This window comes from Pyxicephalus adspersus, chromosome 1 (genome assembly GCF_032062135.1).
Source record: "Pyxicephalus adspersus chromosome 1, UCB_Pads_2.0, whole genome shotgun sequence".
Taxonomy (NCBI): domain Eukaryota; kingdom Metazoa; phylum Chordata; class Amphibia; order Anura; family Pyxicephalidae; genus Pyxicephalus; species Pyxicephalus adspersus.
Genome location: NC_092858.1, coordinates 116,995,490 through 117,015,871, shown reverse-complemented (window position 1 = coordinate 117,015,871; position 20,382 = coordinate 116,995,490). Strand labels below are relative to the sequence as shown.

Sequence of the window (20,382 nt, the reverse complement as noted above, 5' to 3'; positions counted from 1 at the left end):
TAGCACCATTCTTCAATTTGTGTGGATAGATATATGGATAGATAGATAGATAGATAGATAGATAGATAGATAGATAGATATATGATAGATAGATAGATAGATAGATAGATAGATAGATATAGATAGATAGATATATTATAGATGGATAGATAGATAGATAGATAATAGATAGGTGGATAGAGAATATATAAGTCAATGACTTAGCTGGAAATCAGAAGTTTGGTTTGTTTTACTAATATTTTGCATTTTATTGTAATTTTTAAGAATTCAGTGCACTATGAAAAAAGATTGCATTTACATTATATTTACATTATATTTACATTCATACATACACACACATATATGTATACACACATACACACACATATATGTATACACACTGTAAATCCAGATGTGCAAGGAATAAAAATGCATGAGAAGGGTTAAAGTTCTGTTGAGTAGATCATTTTCTATAGAGCTCATAGAGCCTCTCCCAGGACACAGCAAACCCTTGAATCCCCACCCACTCATTGAAATGAAAGAAATGTGTGCTAGTCCCAGTTTCTGGCAGGTTAAAGTTCTGGAAGTGACAGCAGCAAGTGACAGTCCTGTTTTGTCACACCCCCTGGGACAGGTCTCTAGTTTTCCTGCCTCTCTGCTCACATTTAAACCTGCTACAGAAGTGGAAATGATCAGTCACCTACAGAAGGTAATAAAGGGCTGACAGCCATTGGTGAACAGGTGAGGAATTACTATGACTGTGTATCACAGACCTTTCTTGTTATTCGTACGGCTTTAAGTTTATTACTGTAGCTTTACCCTGTTTTAGGAAGTTGTCAGGCTGTTTTGTACTGCTCTCTGCAGGGCTCCTTCTAATGTATGGCTGCTAATTGTCCTCAAATCTCCAATCTGCTGGGAAAACACAGAGCCAGTCTGAAGTACCCCTGCCTCTTTGAAATACCCTCTTCTTCATGTAACACAAAGAAGGGACATGAGAATATTTTTCCTTATTCCAATCACAGCTCTGAGTGTTTGCTTTTAAAAGCTGTTTAACCCTTCCTTTCATCCAGTTATCTCTGCTGTTTTAGTTTAAAAGAAACCTTTATTACTTGGAGTAGTTTTAGAAAGTTTTTTGCAAGTTGGCAATGATTAGTTCCTAATCTCTAGATGTAAAAAAATAGTTACATTTACCACTGAGGTTCATTGGGCTATTTGGGGGAGAGGATTTTGATCCAGCAATGTAGACATGTTTGTAATGGGTAAATGTTTCACATATGATCTGTAATTTGATGAGATGTCTGCATACCTGGCAACTTGAAAAGTTGGTGAACCTGAATTTGAGGCTTAGTAAGGTGAAAAATGGGCAACTCCAATAGTGCCGTGTATAATGTGTCACTCAGAAATAAAGCAGTGCTTTAATAGTGGCACACATAATGCATCATGGCTCAATGTGGAGCTAACAGAGCTGTAAAGGGGTCCTCTAAATATGTAGCAGTACTGACTTGACAAATACAGCACTTTCAGACAAAACCTAGACTACAAAAGAGCAATTGTTAGAGTGCATTGGCAACAAATAGGTAATCAAGACAATGTATGAGCAACAAACAAACTTGACAACATGCATTGTTAACTTTTTTCTAACTTGTCATGTCCTACAATTTACAATTTTTCCAGAAACTTAGTTTCATCAATATTCAATTCAATTGCTTTCAGGTCTACATGAAGCTTTCAGGTCTAAAGCACTAGGTTTGTCACAGGCCTGGATTTACACCTTCAGGTCCCTATGCCCCTTCCTGACCCCATGCCAGCTCTCACAATGTTGATTTTCTTCTCTCCTTACTATACTATGCACACTATCTTGCACTCCATTTCAACTCTCTGCACCTTTGTCCATCCCCATTTGTTTTCTTGGTGATCCAGTTCATTTCAGTTCACCCCTCTAGGCACTAAACAAGGAGAGGATATCCTTCGCCATCTCCCCGCAATGTCTTCTGGCTGCTATATGATAGGAGTAGTAACACTGCTTTCACTATTCCTTCATAGTGGACAAACCAGAAGGAACTCTTGTGGCCTGGAGACACACCATAGAAACACGATTAGCCGGATATTCCAGACCAGATCTGGACCATTCAAAGATATGCACATCTGCTTTTCTATGGCAAGCCACTGTTAAGTATAGGTGGATGTAAATTATATCTGTATGTAATAATAAAACATAGAAAAGGCAATATGTCACAGATCAGTTACCCAAATAAAGACAGCAATATCTTTATTTGGCTAACTGATCTGTGACAAATAAACATGATGTATTGTTTGCGTTTATTGACATTGTGGTTGTCTACATCCACCTTGAATGTTTAATTTCCCTCTGTTCTTCCTGTTCTGGTACAGCTTCTTTTTCAGATCTTCCAGAATGAGAATGTGACTCATGAAATGAATACTTAGGATGCTATTTTCCAGCTTTCAGTAGTCCTAACTTCCCTGTCCTCAAGTTAACCTATTATTGTCCTAAACCCGCAGCACAGTTTGGAAAATCTGATACAAAACATTGATCTTTGTGTTCTGCAAAACAGTGTTACATATCACATTAGGACTTTGATGTTAATGGAATGGAATGTACTGAAAATGTTTTTCATCAAATTAAATGTCTAATTAACTGAATAATTAGACACCCAATTTTAAGAATAGAGGTGAAGCCCACACTGTTCAGCTAACTATGCTGTTCTGTAGATTTGCTGCATAGCACTCTCTTAAGTACTATGTGCTGCACCTCATATACCCCACTGTGCTATACTTTGTGTCATCCGTTATTTACTATACTTTGACACTTTGTAGATTGTCTTGTCTATTTATATTGGCTACCTATACCACCTGTCCTGTATATTAAGTACTCCATACCATGCAACTTTCTACATTGTCCGTTACATTGAGTACACCAGACCGTCCCACTTTGTTTATTGTCATGTACATAAGTTATTCCATAATGTGCTGCTTTGTATATTGTTTTCCACAGTAAGTATTGCATATTGTGCCATTTTGCTTACTTTAACACTATTCTGTACACTATACTGCACATTGCTCCCCTTTGTACACATTGAAATACAATAAGTACTCCATACTGTTCCACACTGTATGTAGTCCACGTGACTTTATCTTGTAGATCGAATAGGCAGGACCTACTTCCAACTTTCAGTTAAACAAAAGAGGATAAGTATTCTGCTATGAAAGAACCGATTTTATCACAACTAAGGTTTAGACTGTGGTTTACAAAATGTAAGCTTGTGAAGTCTGTAATTTGTTCTGATTTTCCAACACAATTCATAATCTTGAAGTTTCCACCAGTTATTCTCTGAACACAAAACATCACATTTTAGTTTGTGCAGAATGAGAACCTCAATGTTCTACAGATATTACCCGTCTTGTACCTTTACTGGAGCAATCAGGGGAAAAGATTTAATTTGGTGTCATTTCTTTAAATATAACACTTCTTCCAGCAGTTTTAGCTAGAGTGTTAGACTTGCACTGCTCTAAACCTGAAAATGGCAAAATGGTATCAATCTGAGCTTTTTTTAATCAAATATAGCCAGAGTAATTTTTATTCTGTGATGTCAGTCTGGACAGAAATAAGGAAATCTGTGTTTCTTTGGTACTAAATATTTCCATTAAAATATTTATTGATAGTGTAAGGGTTTCATTAGGAAAAGGGTACCCATGCTTGCATGTTAAGATTAGCACACTGGTGACAGATTATATACAGTGACATAAACATTTGTGATAAATTACATTCAGTGGTATCAGTCATCTTGACAGGTGGTGAAAGGTTATGCACAGTGACAGATGTCATTGTGTGATAGATTTAGATACAGTAATAAAACCACTGGCAAGAGCAGACCTATTCCAAACCTAATGCAAAGCAAGTGCTGCCAAGCGGAAAGACCCGTGCAGTGGTGTGCAGAGTATTGAGCTATAGGAGGAGCAGTAACAAAATGCTGTACAGTAGCTCAAGCTGTGCAGGACCAGAATTTATTGTACAATATAGGGTACAGACACACACAGGGTCTGATGTATTAAATCTCTTGAAGACTGCGGAAGATAGACTATCATAGGAGAACCTGGGCGATGCAGCAAACCAGGAATGGATTTCATAAGAATCATTTGTTATTAGATGGCAAATGTTATTTGCAGATCAATATCAGGTTTGCTGGATCATCCAGTTTCTTCCATGAAAATCTATCTTCTCCAGTTTTGGAGAGCTTTATTAAATCACACCCACAGTCAACACATAAACTATCAAACTATCTTAACTTCTCTTCAAACATATAATTAAATTGGAAGTAAACTCTTTTTTTTTTCGATACAGGCGGGCAGTAGGCTTTTTTTTAGATGGAAAGGGTTCTTTTTTCCATACAGTCTAGAAGCAGCACATATGCAAGGGTGTTACATCCTCGTTGCCTGGCCAATCAAGAGGGAGGACGAGATAGAAAAGGCTTGAGGGGATTGCTTTACCAAATAAACCCCCTATAGTGTGAAAATATGTTGGGTATACTTTATATATACTATACTTTATAATTATGGTCAAAATATCCCTGCGTCTCCAATTGCTGGAGTTTACTAATACTTTAATTAAACAAACCATCACAAGATCCATCACAAATACCAGAAATATTTTTTTGTCTTGTTTGGGGATAGTGAGTATGACATGCAAAGTATTGTTAGCCATCACCAACACATTGCAAAGAAACTATGGCATCTACAGAGCAGGGCATGTTTGACCACCCAGCACACGGACCACCTTTCAGTTAGACCCAAGGAACCAAAATTCTCTGCTTACCTAGTGTAAGCACCATAGAGCCTTCTTAAGGATTCATCCTGAAGGACATTCTAGGCAATTCAATTGTTTTCATTCAAACATAGCTGGATACAATTTAATACAGGCAGTCCCCGAGTTAAGGACATCCAACATACTAAGGACTCCTAGATACAAACTGGATTCCCTGCTTGCAGGCTGAGGCTTGGAGGGGTTGGTTTGCATGACTTGCAGAAGAAATCTTTTGCTAAACACAGCTGAGACTGAGCTCTTCTGCAAACTCTTGTAACTATTTAATGACCAAGACAAACTCCGCAGTTGTTTCTTTTTGCATATCAAAGCACAGCTTGCTCTAGAATTTAAAAAAAATGTCAAGGCTCCATATAGATTATTTTTTCTTGGTTTGTGATTAGCTAACTGTGAGGATTTTTACAGTAACAGTATATGTTGAGACAAACATCTCTCTAATTATATTAAAATAATGTACCTGTTTCGACTTACATACAAATTCAACTTAAGAACAAACCTATAGTCCCTATCTCATATGTAACCCGGGGTCTACCTGTAGTTTAACAAAAATAGGTTGTGTTTAACCTAGTTAGAAATGTGCAGTTTAAACACACCCCAACACAACATGTGTGTTCAAAAGACAGGCTATGTATGAACTGTACTGTTCTTTTGAAATTCATGGCAATTTGTTGACGATCAAGAACCCTACTCATGTATATGTCTTAAAACAAAAATTGATTTAGTTGTTTCATTCTGTTACAAAACCCACAAATAAGAGACAAATTTTTATGCACATAAGTCTGGTGCCTCTCTTTGTCAACTGTAGGTCCAAAACAGTTAGTTAACAGCACACATATAGCCAAATATTATACAGTCACTTATTCCAAACTGCATGCAGCTGTTTCAAGCATGTTGGTCAGTGCAGTGCATTGAATCAAAGGTTTATGGACCACCAAAAATGTAATGGGCCATGCTATAAATTTATTTGTGCCAGAACTTCTTATTTACAGAATAGATAAAGCCTAATATTGTTGGATTTATTCCAAATTAAATACAGTTGTATTAAGGCTTTCATCAATGCAGTGCATGCTAGCAATAGGTTCTATTAAGTAGGACTAATGAGATAATTATAAAATATAACCTGGCAATTTATGGTGTGTGGGTTAAAAGGATTAAAAATGCTCCCAAACAACCAGTGTAAAGCACAGCATAGATGAGAAAAGGTGTTCAGTGTTTCTAACATATATTATGGTTATATCTCATGGTGATCCAATTGTTTCTCCACAGATACAGTTCATTGAGTGAGTATTTACACCATAGGACAGAAAATGTGTCACTAGTGAAAATAAAGAGAACAAAACTTAAAAAGAAAACCAATGCAGCCGCTTCATCACAAAAGTGTTAAGCAGCAATATACTAAAATTTTATTCTTGGGTTTTGGATTTGCTTTAATTCCCTCCAATAAACAGGTTAGGAGAATTGCTAAAGTTTTGGCAGGGGCAGTAATTATGCTGATAATCTCATTAATTTACTATTATAAAATAGAATGGAGCAATGTGAGCAGTGTAATGGTTATATCAGTGACTGTGATAGTTTAAACCCTGAAGTGGCAAAGCATAACAAACTAAAAAGACCAGAGGGCCGAGTTTTTAATTTATTTACTACTTTGGAACCCTGTTTGGACAAGGGAAAAAATAGCTCATTTTAAATTTATTTTCTGAAACTGCCAAATAAAAATAGAATAGGGCAATGTATTTGCTACTCTGGCCTCAGATAGTGTAAAATAGAACTCAGGATGTCAGGAAATCAGGATGTCTTTAAGAAATTTTACATGTCTGACAGATCCTTTCAAGTTTCCTTCAATGGTAATTCCTCCTCTCCCACTCTCCTCCCTGTTGGTGTTCCCCAAGAGTCAGTCCTTGGACCGGTTCTCTTTACTCTGTACACCTCCCCTCTCAGTAGTCTCATATCCTCCTTTCTTTTACAGTACCATCTGTATGCTGATGACACTCAAATCTGTCTTGTTTTCTTCTGTCTCCTAAAACCCTCACTACCTTCTCCACCATTCCATACCGCCCTCCTATTGTGTGCTGCTTCCCCCACCTGTTCGATCGTAAGCTCTTCTGGGCAGGGTCTTCTTCTCCTCCTGTGTCACTGTCTGTCTGTATCTGATTTGCATTTGCAAACCCATATCTAATGTACAGTACTGCATAATATCTTGGCGCTATATAAATACTGTTTATTAATAATAATAATAATAATAATAATAATAATATTAATAATAATTTGTTGGTACATTAAATACATTTTTAAGCATTTTTGTTGTTCACCACAGTGTATGTGCCCCAGTAATGTATAAGCCTCTTTAGCTACATTTGTCTGGAGTATAGATTAGGAGATAGGATTTGGTTCTATAGAGCTTTGTATCAGGTGTTAATAATTCTTTACTTGTTGGAAATTAAATACTAAACTACTTTTACCAGAAAATTGAGACCAGTGAGAGATTTCCCATTTCTAAAAAACTGCAGTGTTTATTGATCAAACTTGAGAGTTTTTCCTAATATTTTATATTTTGGTGAAATTTGTAAAAATGCTTTGGTGTAGAGTACCAAAAAAATGGTAATTTTGTAGCAAAAAAACTGCATTAGTTAAAAATCATTCTTCAAAATTTTAGTAGTGTAAATAAAACTCTAAATCTGATTATATGATGTCCACAAACAATAAATATATTAGGGACATGTGCTTGATAACCCAGATCTGGTGCCCTTCTGTCTAATAAAAATAAATTTATCTTGTAACAAACATTGGAATTAAAACTACGGTAATCTCCAGATAAACAGCAAATACAAAGAAGAAATACATATATGAGAACTGTTTTTATCTTCCAAAGGATTTGTATTTTTTCCATCCATGTTCTTCCTTACACCCTGCCTGTGATCAACTGTAAGGAGGAAGATCATCTGTTATTCTGTTCTGTCCTCCTATCAGCATGCAGCACAACTGAATAGATCCTTGTGCACATTGCAAGATGCTGATACTGAGCCACACTGCATGCATTTATTGTGTGTGTATTTGAAAATAGAGCAACAATGTGTCTTTTAAATCTACATAGAGTTTAGCTTTGAGTGGTGAAAGGCACCTTCTTTCCTTGTTTATACACAATGCCTTTATTATACACAATAACAATGTACCTTGTTCTGATATATTATGTTTAATATAACAGAAAACATACATTTTGTGATTTTCATGTCCTTTTGTGATTTTCATATCCTATTGTATGTCCCATTCTGGTTGCCCAAGGTACCTTCTTTAGTTGTTGGTTGAGTTTCTGCCAATTCCATAAATAATCTTGGGTTCAAAGAAAGACATTTAAAAATCCCTTTCCTGAATTGTATGTTTAAAGCACATCTACATGCAGTAAATACAAATTTTATTACTAAAGCTTTACAAAAAGTTATTATTTCTAAAATCTGCGTACAGCAACAGTTTCCCCTTTATATCACATCTGGTCATTTTATATATATGTGAATTTTCCATGCACAATTTCCTGTTCCTTTTTTTGCCACATGAATCATATGTATGATAATTATCTTGAAATTTTAACATAGATTTTAGAATTTATTTATCAAACAACAGCAGCCTGAAAAGGGCATAGCTACTCAACTTTAACTATAGATTACGTTTAAATGAGTGGAGAGTGTAAACTTGCTGTATCTTGCAAAGGTTGTCTTATTTATATTGCCCTCCCTAGAAGTAAAGGATAATTATTGATTTTAGGACTGACAATTTAAACCTCTAAATATCAATTATTGAATAATTGACAATCTGGTAACAAGACAGAGCACAAATCTCTGTGGATACATGCACTCTGCAGCAATTCATCTTCAAAGTTGGCAGTGAATTCTCTGAAATCCTAGCCTGAACTCACTTTACTGTGCACTCACTTGGCGTTCTCAGGAAAGAGGCGAGCAAAGTGTTTTCTCAACCATGTCTGCAGCTATGGTCATAGAAGGCTGTGTCGAGGAGGTCATTATCTGTAAGAAGTTTGCATGTTCTTGTGTTTGCATGGGTTTTCTCTGGGCACAAAGATTTTGCCCATGCCTCCAGAAACTTGCAGTTAGGTTAATTTGATTCCCCTAGAAACTGTTCTTGGTATGTCTGGAAAATAAAACAACACAACCAAACCCAGTTGCTGAGTGCAATGTGAATAACGCTATAGGATTAAAAAATAAAAAATATACACACACCTACCGGTATCTGCTGCTTCTCTGCTGGAAGTAAAGAAAGTCCTGGATAAGCTAAGAATCACTGTAATCATAGTTTACACAGGACTATAGACTTCACTTTTACCTGTGCTGATTGCCCTTGTGCTGTCACATGCACTTAGTTACATTTTTCTCTATAATAAACACCATAGTCGTGGAAAAAATAACAAAGGTAAGGCATGAATACCTCAACACAATAGTGTAAATGAGACTCAAAGTTTTAAAATGAATATACCATATAACAATATAGAATACTTGTTTGGTACTTTTTATTTTGGCACCTAAAACCTCCAAAATATAGTCCTACAAACAATTATATCTATAGTGGTCTTAAACACCAAACTTTCATTTCTTAGAATTTAGGAAAAGTACGATCAGTACATCACAAACTGACTTTTGTATGTAGTGGTTTAAATTAAATTATTAATAACACTTAACACCCTAAATGTCAGCTAAATTGATCATTTTGTTGAAGCTTCACCTTTTAGCTTTTACAGCTTTAGCTTTTACCAGCTGGATCTAGATCAAGACTTTGTGACCACTTTGTTTTTTCACTATGCATACCAAAATGTGTACTCACTAAAAATACACTATATATTCCATGCATGTTCTCCTGTTTTTTATTTGTTGCAGTAGTTAACTTTTTTTGTCTTGTCTTCCTTGTACAACACTGCCTTCTGCTATCCCCCAAAGTTCTTTCATAGCTTGAAGAGTTTTATGTTTTTCTTGACAATTTTTTTGCTATTTCTAGACCCCCAACATTGCATGTGTTAGCTGGTTGCAATGTTTTTAAAAGTCCTTAAACCCGTAAACTACCAATACCGAATTTTGATCTGGCACAAGGGCACTGAACCAGCCATGATATGTAAAAATTCAAGAAACACACTTAAAATATATTGAGATCTAATAGGCTTGTGTAGGTGATTATCAGCCTAAAATTCCGTAAAGCCACTGTGAATGCTATTCCACACATAAGAAAACTGAAGGTTTTCTTACGTCTAGAATATGTTAATTGGACGTGTCCCCCTATTTACCCTTTAAAATTTGAACTCATGTTCACACTAAAAAAATATTGTAGGTTGATTAACCATAGAAATTGATAATGATAAAATCAGTAACTGAATTTAATGCAACGTTGTCACATGTGAGGCAAGATTACAGTATTGTAGAGGAGACTGAGGCAATGCAAAAATCATGTTTAAATATGTTTAATAGGAATCTGCCTGTACTTTTCACCAGTGAAATTGCCATGAGTTATGTCTAAATTACCCATTCCATTTTCAGGAAATGCAGTTCCAAACCTGCAGGGAACCTGCACCATATTGCAAAAATCCCTGAATGTCTTCATTTATGTTCTGCTCTTTTGCCTTTTGGTGAACAAGTTGTCATCTGTTAGAGCCAAATATTTATAATATTCACTTAGTAGTCCAAAGCATCTGCTTTCTTTTTTTTTTCACTCTGGTCTTTGTGATTTTTGTGTGCATAGGATGAATAATATTTGATTTGCCATGAACTTCTCCATGAAGACCACCTCTGACTTCTAAGGCCTGTATATCGGTTTACTAGTCCAAGTCCAAATGGTTTCTGCCAGAAACCTGGACATACACTAGAACAAACATCATAATAATGTACAATTATTTGATACATATCCATGTAAATGATGTTATTTATAATGTATAATGTTTCCCTTAGCATAGGTCCCCAATGTTAGGGGGCCTTCACATACCATTTAAATGACAAAAAGCTATAAATGAGAGTAATGAATAGCTTACCTTAATGCAATTCCAAATATTTCTTACATTTTAAATCATTTTAAATCGGGTAAAATCAAATTTTGATACATTACTGCTCATAGCTAACTAAAGAGGATAATATTGGAGAAAACACATTACATGTGCCTTTAGAGAGAATAATGCATGCAGGTAGTTTTTACAAGTTACAAGCAAGTTCTACATGTTAAACTTGATTTTAGTGAATTCTAGATTTTGTGAACTACAAACTAACTGCATCCTGCTAGGCTGAGATAGAGAGATAAATGGCAACTGGTTCTGTCACGATATTATTACCTACTTTGAGCAGAAGTACAGGTATTTCAGCCATCTCTGTGCTGGAGATAACTCATATTCACCATTTTACCTTTTCATTTCTTCTAAAAGTACTTACTATGGCCAGTCCAAAGCAAAACAACTTTCACGTTTTACAATGCTCTGTGAGTAAGTGTGCAATTTTGTACAGAACTTTATGCTAATGTGGGCATTTTAGTTATTTTTATGATTATAACAAGAAATAGATTTTCTATGTGCTACTGTGAAATATTTACTTGCAATTCATCAAATATTAAAACATTTTAAATGTAACTGAGAATATTGGTTATAGTTCAATAAACTAAAAAACTTCTTTTTGAAAGTAATATTTTTCATTAAAGTGGATGCTTTAACATTTTTGTTGAACCCTTGTTGACCTTCCAGGTCCTCACAAATCATTTTAGTAAAAGTTTAGTAAAAGTTTCTTTACTATTTATTTTGTTATACAGAAGATACAACTGAAGGAGTATTTGCTTGCCAGTATAATGGCGAGCCAAACTGGGAACTTCAGTAGGAAGATCTCACGAAGGGATACAGGAAGCTAGTGGATGATTCAACACATTGTCTTTCCCAACCAGCTAGCTGAAAGTAGAGTTTCTCTTTTAAAAAATGTGTATGGCAAAACTATACTATACAACAGTCTCTTAATGAATGAATTTTCATTTAAAAGTTATTACATTTCAAAACTTCACTGCATAGATTGTTGGTTTGTTTACTCTAGAAGTGGTTGCTCTTCTCCTAAAGACTAAAAAAATACTAGGCATACAGAGTAAACACTGTTGGAATTAAATTATTTTTATTGTTTTACTTGGCACAGGATTTTTAATTTCCCATAGCCAACCTTTCTATTTCCGGATTTTGTCTGCAAAATTGGACAGATGACGCCTATTGGACATGACAATGGGCTGGAGAAAAAGAGAAGCAGTGCTTGGGGATACAAAGCTAAGCTAGCTCATAGTGGATTTTTGTCCCTTTCATATTTGAGGTATACTGCAAAATTGTACTGTGTGCTTAGCTGAGCTTCCAACTGCTTCTATTCAATTCTATGGGAGTGGTTTGGAATCATTTTTGTTGCAATTGTCTTGTGGTTGCGGAATAATTCCTAAAAGAGACCTATTGTTTCTAGCCATGCAGCTGCTTTTCCTCCCCAATATTTTGTTCTCCTTCAAGATACAAAGTTTCAATTTGTAATCAGTAAGGGCTTAGTTAGATTGTTTTTTTTCCAGCAGTACCACTGTGGCTCACATACTCAACCAGTCCTAAACCACACCAAAACCCTGATTAGCCTTGAAATAAATGGCAACAGCAGAAATTACTTTTGTTGCAGTTGTTTACCTACAGTGCATAACAAGCTCTAAAAGCATACTTTCTGTTTAGGTTTTCTCTTTTAAATCTTGTATACATTTAAAAAAGGGCTCAAAATCCATTCTTTGCAGCCAAAAGCCAACACTTCTTGTATAAATAATATACCAATCAAAATGGCTCAGTATACACAATCCAAGAGCAGAAGTACACTGAAGCCTTTAAGAAATGTGTTAAAAGGGCAGCATGGTGGCTCACAGGTTAGCATTCTGGCCTTTGCAGTGCTAGGTCCCAGGTTTGAATCTAGGCCAGGACTATCTGCATGGAGTTTCCAGGTTCGCCCCGTGTGTGCATGGGTTTCCTCCATGCAGTTAGGTTAATTGGCTTCCCCCAAATTGAATCTGGATGGTGTTAAGGACATATGACTATGGTGGGGACATTAGATTGAGAGCCCCTTTGAGGGACAGCTAGTGACATGACTATGGACTTTGTAAAGTGCTACCTAAATTGTGAGCGCTATATAAATACTGGATGTCTGTGTGCTCCAACCACAAACATGCCCCTAACAGACACCCAAAGCACTAATGTTTTAATAGTTGTAGTAATAAATAATGTAGTAAAACATTTTTTTCACAAATTCACTCTGGCTGATTTTATATGCTTAGGTATGTGGTTGTCTGTTGTTGACCTTTTGCCTTTCACTATGACATTGTTTAAGGTGGCTTAAGATACAAGATAACAGACACCAAATTTTGGCTAAATCAGACCATTATTTCACATGTGCAGCAGCACCAGATAATTCATCTCAACAGGTTTCAGCAGATTAAACCTACAGGACTAAATTGGGAACCACAGTTTATCTGTATTGTTCCTTTCCAACATAAATGTCAACCAAAATTAATAATGTAATTCTCTCCCACTCTCGCATTTGCATTTAGTTAAACAAGCACACATAGCCAACCAAAGTGTACATTTACAGCAAGATGGATTGATAGCTTTGCTTCTTGGTATTCACTGTATGGTAAAACAATCATCCTCCTGTAATTTTAGGACCAGATATAAGGACTACTGGAATAAATGCATCAATCTGGAGACCTGGAAATCTGTTGCATATCTAATAGCTGTGAACTTTGTTATGGCAAACAGAAATTTGATAAGGTATGAGGCAAACAAGGATGGGTGGAGAATATGAGCGTAATAAAAAACGTGTTTAAACGTCAGTTTCATATACAGTACTAGGGTTTGCAGTCTGCTGTAAACATGTGGTATGTATTTTAACTATATTTACCTGTTATCTTCTAATTGTTATCTTCTTTTCATGAGATTTGTTGTGACAACAAAGTAGACCTGTCTTGCATTAAAACAAAAAACAATTACAGTAGATCTGATCTTTAACTAGATCTACTCAAATGATTTTGTTTAATGTAAAATATTATTATAGGACTGAATAGGTCCAATTTTATCTTTTATTTGAGTAGAAGGAGGCAGCAGAATTGCCGCCCATTTTTTTGGATGCCACTTGCAACCCCCTCACATGAGAGTTGGTATGCTTACAAGTACACAAACATTTTTAAATGTTTTCAAGCAGTTTTAATTAATAAAAATACAGTGGAAAAAGGGAAAACTCTGCTAGGCTTTTACAGCCACTTGCTAATGTCAGCACAATGCCTGAAAAAGCCTAGCAGTGACCGTCTGTTCCTGGTTCTGGACACCTAGTGTCTGGCAGTAAATAAAGGCTGAAGAAAGACATAAGTCCATCAAGTGCAACCACTAGGAAAATAAACATATCCCAGATATAAAACCCCATGGACATACTTGGTCCAGAGGAAGGCAAAAAAAAACCCCTGGTACAATTTGCTTCAACAGCAAAAAATTCCTTCCTATTCCATGAGGCAATCAGATGTTCCCTGGATCTTTGGTCTCTGTTATCTTTACTTTCAAGCCTTAATACCCAGTTATATGCTGTAGTTCTAGAAAAGCAATCAGCTTTTTATTAAAGCAGGGGTGTCCAACCTTTTTGCAAAGAGGGCCAGCACGTATTTAACACGTATCCAGGGTTAGTGTGGGCGTAGTCTGCGTGGTTCCCGCAGGGCACACACCCACCAGGGTGACATGAGGGATTTCCTGTACACTGAGTCTGGTGTCAGTGGGGGCTCCATGCAGAGCACGTTCTTGGATATAGAGTGGGTTTGGTCCGTGCAGGTCCCGCACAGCACACGCTCACTATAATGATGTAGGGGATTCCCTGTGCACACATGGGGACTCCTGTTTTGCCGAATATGCCAGCCAAGTAGCGGGCTGATAATTTCAAGGCGGTTGATCAACTCTAATGAAATATAAAATGGGTTTTTTGTACGTGTGTATTTTATACTGTGGTCAACAGTGCTGGTGGGCCGCATATGATTGATTTTATGACAGAGGCTGCGGGCCAGTGGAAATCTGAACACAGGCCACGATTGGCCCCGGGCCAGACTTTGGACATGCCTAGTTGCAGAAAGTATTTGCTGAAACTACTTCCTTAGGGAGCCAATTCCACAATTCCACACAGACCTTACAGTAAAGAATCCTTCTCTTATTCGGACCTTAAACTTCTTTTCCTCCAGGCGCAAAGAGCACCCTCTTGTTTTTATAATGATCTAAAAGTAAATAGTTGGGACAAGAGTTCTCTATATGGACGATTTATATATTTATACAGGGTGATCATATCCCCCATTAAACTTCTCTTCTTAAAAAATAATAGATTCAGTTCAGCTAATCTCTCCTCATAGCTGAGCTCCTTCATTCCTTTTTTTAATTTAGTTGCCCTTCTCTGCACTTTCTCCAATTCCACAATGTCCTTTTTGTGAACTGGTGCCCAAAACTGGACTTCATATTCCAGATGTGGTCTGACCAATGCTTTGTACAGGGGCAGGATTATGTCTCCATCTCTGCAGTCTATTCCTCTTTTAATACAAGAAAGTACTTTACTAGCTTTAGATATTGCAGCTTGGCATTGCATGCTGTTATCAAGTCTATGATCTACCAGAACCCCCAGATCGTTTTCCATTTCTGACTCCCCCAAATGTATTCCCCCTAGACAGTATGAAGCATGCATGTTGTTAGCCCCCGAGGGGATACCTTTACATTTCTCAATATTAAATATCATTTGGTGTCATCTGTAAACACAGAAATGGTATTTTCATTCCCATATTTTATATCATTTATAAAGATGTTAAACAGTAAAAGGTCCCAACACTGCACCCTGGGGTACACCACTAATAACCTTAGATCATTTAGAGTATGAATCATTAATTAGAACTCTCTGGATGCGGTCTTTGAGCCAGTTCTCTATCCATTTACAGATTGACTTTTCCAAACCTAAAACTTGCACATTAACCATCTGTGGGGTACGGTGTCAAATGCTTTAGCAAAGTCCAAGTACACTATATCAACTGCTATTCCACTATCCACTGGTTTACTTACTTCCTCATAAAAAGAGAGTAAATTTGTTTGACAACTTCGGTCTTTCTTATAGCCATGCTGACTATCACCTATAATATTATTTTATAGCAGAAACTTCTCTATGTGGTTCTTTATCAAACCCTTTCCAACTATGGACGTTAAACTAACCGGTCTTTAGTTACCTGGAAATGACTTTGCTCCCATTAGAAGATGATATTGGTGAACAGCTGCTCAGGAGCAATAAAATAAAGGTGATAGTTAAAAATCTAGCATGTGTACAGCTGTTCGCCAATATCATTCACTGATTCCTTCTGGCAGATCACAACACCATTCTGTTCTGAGAGGGAAGGGAGAGAACGAGCAACATGCACCCAGCTGTGCTCTTCCCCATTGAAATGCACAATAGTCAGTTTCTATTGGTCATTTATTGATGCACTAGGACAGATTAATAAACAACAGTACACATGTCAGATTTTTGATTCAGAGACAATAATTTGTATTGTGTATGCAACCTTAGTCCCAGTTTTAATTGGGAGCCTGTATTGGCCAAGGGTGTGCTACAATCAAGATGCTGTGAAAGAAATGTTTTTTTGATGTGTGGAGAGCGGGAGATACGTTTCTTAATGCTGAGTAAACAAACTGCACTGTAAATCAGAGAATTGTTTTTTTACACAGGTGGCATTTCTTTGAGACAAAGGCAGACAGGATAACTATATGAGCAATAAAGAGTCAGACTTTTATTATATGTTATGTCATATTGTAATTTCAACTTAGTAAGATACCTGCAGTAAATTGCGATGTGATTTAAAAGATGATTTTATATATATACAAACACACACACTATTCTGTTTTGGTAGTGCAGTCAAATGTATGTTGGCCCTGTATTTTGTACTTTCAACACAATCTCCCTATATACATTTTTAATCCTTGACATCTAGATGATTTTCTGCTCTTGCCATAATATGTTGTAAGGTGTGTTTATGAGTTGGGAGTATGTAAAATGGTAAGTAAACAAAGGTGCAGTTGCAAAGAAATCTAGAATTTCTAACATTTGTATTATTAAGTCAATGTCAAAGGAAAAGGGGCACTGCCTAGAAAAATCATGAAGCAACTTCTGTTGTAGATATCTTTCCACCTCTCCAGTTAAAAGCTTGCAGAGCTAACTGCACGAATTGTGCATGGCAGAGGAATGCAGAAATACCTGTTGTTCTCAAAAAAAGTAGGATATAACACCCTCCCCTTTCAGTTTCAGGTGCTTTGTCACATATACCCGGAAAAACTGGCAGCAGACTTGCCCTGAGCCATTCTGTATTTTATGACATAGTGACACAGGGAATATGTTCAAAAGATAAGCCATTGTCTGCTGTGCATTGTAAAGTGAAAATTGCAGTAAGGAGCCAGTGTCAAGGTAATAGATCCTGGACTGTAGACAAAGATATTTACTTCTTTCTCATCCTGGAAAATCAGTGAGGTGTTTTTGAGTACAGACGAGGCTTTTGTGTTTGCAACACAAGGTACATTGGCATGATTTGTAAAGCGCATTAAGAAAACAAAAAGGAGAGTAGCACAGGCAGAGTATTTGGCTCCGACAGCTTATTACCGTTTTATGTTCTTTAAGCCCAGTACAGATTTTAGATAGGCGTCAGTCGATTGTCACTGGAAATGATCCTTCATGTGCATTTCCAGCACTGTGCAAGCACTGTACACACGCAGGGAGGAGGAAGGACACGTCAGGGGCACCTTACTGTGCTTTCCTGTATAGGAGTGAACAGTGGTCATTCCCAATCAGTTGTTGATCTAGTCACTGTTGTAGATTGATGAGCAGCATCGGGGCACCACTGTACACATGTCAGATGAACAAAAGCTTTATCTTCAGTACTAATCCTAAAATTGAACAATAATATGACCAAACCTGAAAGAAACACAAAACTAGTGGCCAGTGGAAAATTATCTTTTTTTACATTGGTGGTGAGTAGAGAAACATTCACTTACATTGGTGGTGGAGCTGATGGGGCCTGTTGCCAATCCTGCATTTGCTGCTTGATTAAAAGCTGCCCACTGCAGACAGTCGAGTGGTTTACCATTTTTTATATTGGTGGTCAGTTGAGAAATGCTCTCCTACATTGGCATTCAATAGAAAAATTCCCTCTTATACTGAAAGCCTTCTAACAGTGGTGCTCAGTAGAAGAGAAGGCCCTAACATTTGAGTTATGTTCACTTAGTGCAGGGGTAAGCAAACTCCGGCCTTTAGGCCAAATACGGCCTAGCCAGTAGTCAGTTCCGGCCTAACGCCCCCCTGGTCGATCTGGCCTAATCCCGGCTGGCAGGTATCGGTAACCTGTGGCTCCAGAGCCGCATGCAACTCTTGAGCCTCCTTGTTATGCCTCCCTTCTCTATTTACTGCAGCCGACTGGGGTAAAGGGACATTACCACTCCTCCGTATTCATTGCGGAGGAGAGGGATTTCCCTTTAGGGGCGTTCCTGGTGGGGGGCAGAGCCATCAGCTTGGGACTCGAGAGAGAGAGTCCAGCCTAGTGTGCCTTCTTGACCTCCTAAAATGGCCTAGTAGCCAAAAAAGCTTGCTGACCCATGACTTAGTGTGTCCAGACCTAGAAAAACAAATCTGTAATATATTTTAGCTCCCCAGCCCCTATATGTGGGAGCTGCATTAGTTTTCACCTTCAGGCTAACAACATTTTCAGCGAGTATAGGAAAAACTTTGTGTAAACTGCTAGTCTTATGGTAAAACCATTTAATAGAGATGATCCTTTTTAAGATCATTATGTGGAGCAATATGGATTGTGTAACAATTACCAAAATGATAACAGTACTTTAGGGGTAAAAGAATTTGAGGTCAGGATGCAAGTCAAAAATGTATCCTATGGCTATCATCCTATAAATATCACCTATCAAGTAATTGGCTGAGCAGTCAAATTATTCGAAAAAAATTTGAATGCATTAGTAAACATCTTTTGATACCAAACATAATAACATATAGGACTGTTATCTGGTGGACCACCACTAGGAAGCAATTGTTTACTTTGTAGTAAACAGATTAACACTACTATAAAATGTACGAAAATTAGAATAAAACTATACTATACTATACATAATAATGAATCAATGTAAAATTGAGTCTGTGGGCCCAATCTATATACAGTAATCATTTATAAATTTTTGCCACATACAGCTGAATGGTAAGAAAAAGCTTCAGATAAAACATTTTTTCTAGTTTCAATTAGCATATGAAGAGTTTAAAACTTTTTGGACTGCTATTGGATAGATCAATTCTCATTTTTTTGCCATGGTGATCATTGCCAAAATGATACAGCTGAAACAGATGTAGAAAAAGAAAAAAGACCTTGTAAAGTTTAGCACTTTCATATATTTTTATTTAACCACCAAGTTGGGGTAGCAAAATACATTATAGAGGAAAAATATGCTAGGTCTAAATTTTGAATTTCTACCAAAGACCTTGCAGGTCAGCAAGAGAGATCAGTGCAGGCTGAAAGGTACTGCAAGGGCCAGCTCACTAAAGGAGGCAGTGAAGGTATTTTGGCCTTAAAGGGTATTTAAACAATTAATGTATATTATTTGATATACAGGTAGTCCCTGGGTTACATACGAGATAGGGAATGTCGGTTTGTTCTTAGATAGTGTGGTGTCAGTTACTGTATAAAATCACAAGCGTAGCCGAAGAAAAATAATCTTTATGGAGCCTAGACATTTATTAACTTCTGGAGAAAGCTGTGCTTTGATATGCAAAAAGAAACAACTGCAGAGTTTGTCTTGGTCATTAAAGATTTACAAAAGGCTACAGAAGAGCTCACCCCCTATGATCACACACAACCTCAGCTGTGTTTAGTAAAGGATTTCTTCTGCAAGTCATGCAAACCAACCTTTGTCCTAGTTTATATGGTCCATATCTAGGAGTCGTCCACATGTTGGATGTCCTTAACTCGGGGATTACCTGTATAGAGTTTTGGTCTGTTTAATATACTGTATATTTAAAGTGTCTTACATGTTTAAACAATAAAATGTAAACTATCCGGCTTCTAAAAAAGCTCCCAGGACGAATAAGTGAACAAAAATACCAATCCATTCAGTCCTGAGAGAACCAGGTATTGCAATTTTGCCCTCTTGCCCTCTTTGCCCTCTTGAGGTTAAACATGGAGTTAGGAGTCTAGCTGCTGACTTTTAACAAAATGTCAACATTTGCATATTATAAACTGTACTGCTCAGTGTTTCTGAAACAGATTCTGGAACACATTGTAAAGGTTTTACTATAATTACATGCTTGTGGAATGGAAATTATTACTTTTAACGGTACAAAAGATTTTATGTTGTTATTTATTTGACAAAGGTGTCGTGAAAAGCCACTTGATGTAACTTATGAAAGCCAGTTACAGATTTGCTTCACCTGACCTGCTTAAGTTTACATATATTTGTGGTTTGCGTTACTGCAATATGCTGACATTTTAAAGTGAATGTGACC

The 20,382-nt window shown here is 36.9% G+C and overlaps 1 protein-coding gene across 1 annotated transcript in view; it reads left to right on the top strand.

The window, feature by feature from the left end:
- The first annotated feature begins 610 nt into the window (after positions 1-610).
- SLC45A3 (solute carrier family 45 member 3) overlaps positions 611-20,382 on the top strand; it is a 33,885-nt gene continuing 14,113 nt past the window's right edge. The window contains exon 1 of the mRNA XM_072425104.1: positions 611-720. The gene's annotated coding sequence lies outside the window, so the exon portion shown is untranslated. The remainder of the gene's footprint in view (positions 721-20,382) is intronic.